This window comes from Arachis ipaensis, chromosome B09 (assembly GCF_000816755.2).
Source record: "Arachis ipaensis cultivar K30076 chromosome B09, Araip1.1, whole genome shotgun sequence".
Lineage (NCBI taxonomy): Eukaryota > Viridiplantae > Streptophyta > Magnoliopsida > Fabales > Fabaceae > Arachis > Arachis ipaensis.
In genome coordinates, this window is record NC_029793.2 from 87,939,722 (window position 1) to 87,945,542 (window position 5,821).

The window sequence follows — 5,821 nt, forward strand, 5'->3', positions numbered from 1 at the left end:
AAAGCGACTCACTATGTAAGAATCCGTTTTTTTTGTAGAATGAATTTTTGGGATTTTTGCAATTGAAATTCGCAAAATCCATAAATCACAATTCGCTTAGTTTTTACGAGGTGGCCTATATCTAAAAAAATAAAAAATGTTTTCATTAAAATATTATTTTTCAATAAGACAAATGTACCTTTTTTTTGGCGACTGAAATAAATTAAACAAAGAAAAACAGAACAAACAAAACAAGGAACTGCTTAAATAGAGGGACAGTCCCGTTTAAGGCTACTCTTAAACTCCTCCCAAGGTGAAAGAAGCTCCACATGTGAAAGTTGTAACTTCATCACCATCTTTGCCATAGTATCTGCCACCGTGTTTGCATCTCGCATAATCAAACGAAAGTCAACACGTCAATTCCAATGCATGATATCTCTTATTTTGAGCACCAATGGATCAATAAACCCAAAACCATCTTGAGTAACAAGATTAAATGCTTCCACACAATCCGTCTCACAAATAACATCTCGTTGACCCACATCCCAAGCTAAGAGATATCCTCTCCAAATGGCAAACAATTCTCCTTGAAGAATACTATTACTCTCAATCATTCCCAAACACCCCCTTTGCCAACTCCTATTACAATCTCTAAAAACACAAGCAAAACCAACACTATCACCCGAACCAAAATAACTAGCATCACAATTAATCTTAAAAGTACCAATGGATGGGGGATTCCAAAAACCATTTAGAGTATATGGAAGGGATATACGTTGTAATTCAAAAATATTCCTAAGATCCTTTTCTGAAGTTAATGCCAGACAAATCACTTTTTTCGGAGGCCAAGTTTTATGTGGATTAAAGATGTCATTATTCCTTGCTCGCCATATCCACCAAAGTCCCGAAAAGAACTTGAACGGATGCTCTTTGCTATGATACAAGAACCAGTTCTTCAAATCCAAAGGATGACAAGAAATATCCAAGCTATGCCAGACAAGCTGAGCTTTTGGACAATCCCGAATACAATGTAAAACTGATTCTTGGCTAGAAAGACATCTTGGACAACTATCCGATGACGACATCCCTCTTCTAAAGTGAAAACTTGCAGTAGAAAGAGCCTCCTTAAGACACAACCAAGCCAAAAACTTATGCTTTTCCGGAACAAGCTGACGCCAAAGCCAAAGCCAATTCTCCCGCTCCTCCCAACCAAAGAGCTGCTTACACAACCACAAGTAACCATTGCGTGAGTCATAGACTTTGGCAACAGACCCACACCAATACCAACCCACTTCCGGACCTGCTTGTTCATCTGGATTGTAAGAGAGAATATTACCTTTCAGATTTTGAGATAAAGGAGAATAAAGAGTATCCAAATGCCACCTACCAACCGACCAAATATCCTGTATCCGGAGATTCAAATCAGAAATGTGAACATAATCCATCTCATTAGATAACCGCCCTTCTCTCCTCCAGCTAGAAAACCAAAAATTCTAGTTCAAATCTCCAATACACCAAGCAAACCCATCCTTCAACACTTCCCAAGCTTTGCAAAGACACCTCCAAATGGGAGAGTCCTTATTCTTAGGATAACTAAAACAGTCATATAGAGATGATCGATATTTGGCATCCAACAATTGGACCCATAGCTTGTTTGGCTGCTGGAAAAAAGTCCAAACTAGCTTCCCAAGAAAAGCAATATTTACACAATAAGGATCTCTAACTCCCAAACCTCCATATTTTTTTGGAGTAACCGGTACCTTCCAACTAACAAGATTCAATCCTCTTCCATCAACTTGTCCTTTCCAAAGTAAATTCCTCATCATAGACTCCAATTTACTAATGATTCCTTTGGGAAAAATAGAGACCTGCATCTAGTACGTGGGAATAGCGGCTGCAACAGAATTAACCAAGCAGAGTCTACCAGCCTGATTGAGTAAATTCCCTTTCCAGCTTGCTAGCCTACTCCGAATCTTATCCAGGACACCATTGAAAGCTGGACGAGTCACCCTAGAATGGTTAAGGGTAACTCCAAGATACTTGTCCAAGTCCTGGACAAATCTGATAGAGGATACCCCAGTGAAAACCTCTTTCCTTGTTGCAGAGACATTCTTGGAGCAAAGCGCTTTAGACTTCTCCACATTAATCTTCATCCCAGATGCTTTGCAAAAAGTCTCTAAAACCAACATCACATTTTGCACTTGTCTCTTTGTAGCTTTACAGAATAGAAGCAAGTCATCCGCAAATATTAAGTGGGATATTCTTGGTCCCCCTCTAGAAATAGCAACCGGCTCCCACAAACCCAAATCAACCTGATGACTAATAAAGCATGCCAATCGCTCCATACACAACACAAAAAGATAGGATGACATAGGGTCTCCTTGTCTAAGACCTCGACTAGGAGTAAAGCCATTCAGACGATTCTCATTCCAAAGAATAGATAAGGAAGAAGCAGTGACACAATTCATAATCAAATTAATTGTAGGAATAGGAAAACCAAAGCTCTTAAGGGTATGAGCTAAAAACCTCCAGTCAACTCTGTCATAAGCTTTCTCCATATCAATCTTAAAGGCCAGTGTGCCTTTCTTTGATTTAGTCTTCTTCATAAAGTGGAGAACTTCTTGAGCAATAATGATGTTGTCAGGAGTTCCTCGTCCCAGAATAAATCTTCCTTGAAGCGGGCCAACAATCTCCACAAGACGAGGATGAAGCCTATTAACAAGGACCTTTGTGATGATCTTGTAAACTACATTGCAGAGACTAATCGGCCTAAAATCTTTCATAGATACTGGTGATTCAACCTTTGGAATAAGAACCAGTAAAGTCTCCAACATTCTCGGATCAAGAGTAACACTGGAGAATGCCTGCTTAACCATCTTCCAAACATCAAGACCAATGATCTCCCAATATTCTTTGAAGAAGAAAGCTTGAAACCCATCAGGACCCGGAGCTTTAAAAGAGTTCATGTGAAAAACAGCTGTTCTGACTTCCTCCATAGTAACTGGTGCCGTAAGATTATTGCAAGCTTTCTCATTCAGAGAAGGAAGAGGCACATCACCAAGGCAACCCAAATCAAAATCATCCAAATGACAGAATAATCTTTTATAGAAAGACTCTGCTTCTTGACTCAGAACCTCTGGATCAGTTTTCCGCACTCCATCCTTGAGAAAAAGGCCATGAATCTTATTATGCTTCCTTCGTGCAAGAGTTTGAATATGAAAGAATCTTATATTCCTATCCCCGAACCTTACCCACTGCTCTCTGGACTTTTGGAACCATAGGAGCTCTTCTTGCACTAGAGTATTATTATAATCATCAAGTAACTGTTGTTCTTTCTAACGCAAATAAATACTATCCACCACTTCCAAACGCTTTTGTAAATAATTAATCTGCTGCTCTAATTCACCTTTCCTAACAAAAATGTTACCAAATACCTTCGATTTAAACTCTAGTGAATTCTTCTGTACTTCTGAAAGCTTGCCATGAATCCCTCTATTACCAGACCACCATGACTGATTCACAATATCCCTATACCCAGGATGAGTAGCCCAAGCAGCAACAAATCGGAAAGTTCGATTCCCTTTAGGCTGAGGACGACCTTTACAACGCACCAGAATAGGGCAATGATAAGACTGAAGCCTATTTAAAACTTCTGCATAAGCCTCTGGAAAGATAGATAACCAACTACTATTTATACAGACTCGATCAAGCTTTTTTGCCATGTCAACATAATTTTTCACCCTTCTGTACCAAGAAAATCGCCTCCCAATAGTCTTCAGATCAAACAAACCACTATCCTCTAATGAAGTAACAAACATGTCTGCTCTTTGATGAGAAAATTGACAGCCTTTAGATTCATGAGAAAATTTGACTTCATTAAAATCAACAAGAACAATCCAAGGTCCTTGAAAAACCATGGATTGTGCAACAAGATAATCCCAAAGGAGAACCCTTTTATTAAATTGAGGACTGCCATAAATACCACTACACCTCCAAATTAAATTATCAAATTGAACCTCAACAGTAACACCCTGATCAAAAACATCAATGAACTTACAACAAACACCCTTCATAGAGGATAAAAACCAAATACCTCCCTTATGTCCCTCTGCTTCTACTATACCAACAGAGTGATACCCCAACTTTTTCCAAAACAATTTTAAATGCTGAAAAGGAGAGTAAGTTTCAACCACAATAAAGAAAACAGGTCTAAATTTTCTAACAAGTTCCTTACAGTGCACCCGGGCTAACTTATTAGAAGCACCCCTAATATTCCATACAATCATATTTAAACTATCCATAAATAATAGAGACAGAATAAATGAGAACATAAACTCTAAACAGAATTACCAACCTCAATAGGTGGTTTGTCCTGCGGTACTGGCACACTCTGATCCTCAATAATTGCCACCTTCGGACCTCATAACACTGCACCTGCCATGCTTCCATCTACTAAGGTTTCCTCCGTTGTGGCACCATTTTTATCAACTGGCGAGTTTTGCAAGGAGGAAGGCCGAAGACGCTTCTGTAGAGAAATTCCACGATGTGCAGGAGTTTTGCACGATGGAGATGGCACAATTTCATGTTTTTCTCGCTTCCCCATCCTAATGCCAATTAATTTGCCTCCATCACCATGCAAATTGGGCCTTGGAACCCTTCTCGAACCATACTTGTGCTGCTTTTCATCTTGGTCCTTCAAACCTGATGACTGGCCCATTGTGAATTTTCCCTTACGCAACACTTGTTGCCAGCCCTCTCCATTATCCATGCATGCCTCATTAACATGACCATCAGGCACGTGTGGAGTCAATGATTCTGTAACCACATCCTTCTCTTTAACAACTCCTAATTTCTCACCCAAATTACGAGAATTCTCACCCAAATCATGAGCTTCTGATTCAGCCTCTTTATGAAGCTCATGATTGTTGTGTGGCACTAGTGTCGGGGCTTCATTATTTTTTCCATCACCAAAGGAATTTCTGTTTCCTTCCAAGGACTCCTTCTCCATGCACAACGATTTATCATGCCCATACCGTGCACAAGTAGTACAAATCAACTGTAAACTCTCGTTCTCTACTTCATGAGTCACACCCTCCACTATAATATGTTTTCTTATAGGTAACCCAAGATTAATTTGAACACAAGCTCGGGCATATTTTTCTCTTTCTGCAAGCTTAGTGGCCAAATCTACTTTCACCGAAACCCCTATTGCAGAAGCAATTCGCAGCATTGCTTGTTCCTGGTAACACCAAATTGGAAGTCCCGAGACTCGAATCCATACTAGCGTTGATCCAAAGGATTTTTCGCATGGCCTAAAATCCACATCCCATGACTTTACTGCAACATAGTGACCGTCTATCAACGACGGATCACCAAGAATGACTCTCTCACGATCCGCAGCAATATCAAATTTAACCAAAAAATATCTAAACCCCACATCCAACAAATTAAACCCTCCTTTGATGCGCCATACTATCCGAAGTTTATGCATGAGAGCCGTGTAGCCATAATGCTTATCTAGCACCTTGATCACGATGACTTCCTTATAAGGTTCAGCTAGACAGCTCTTTGCCTCCTTGGTAAAACTGACACTTGGTGGGTGAGAATCGCCCTGCTTACCTGTCACCGTCGCGATACCATCCCCAGATAAAGACCCTACTAATGCAAAGGCTTTAGACTTTTCTACACCAATGACTTTATCTCTAAAAGAGACCTTGGATGGCTTTTCTAACCCCTCTCGAGAAGAACCCTCCTTAATACCGGATACACACCCACCCACGCTCTCCCCCTTATCTCTTCCAATGGCATGGCCATCTTCCTCACTGTGTTTCACCCTCAACCG

The 5,821-nt window shown here is 40.2% G+C and overlaps 1 pseudogene; it reads right to left on the bottom strand.

Moving 5' to 3' along the window:
* LOC107615687 overlaps window positions 243-5,821 on the bottom strand; it is a 22,853-nt pseudogene continuing 17,274 nt past the window's right edge.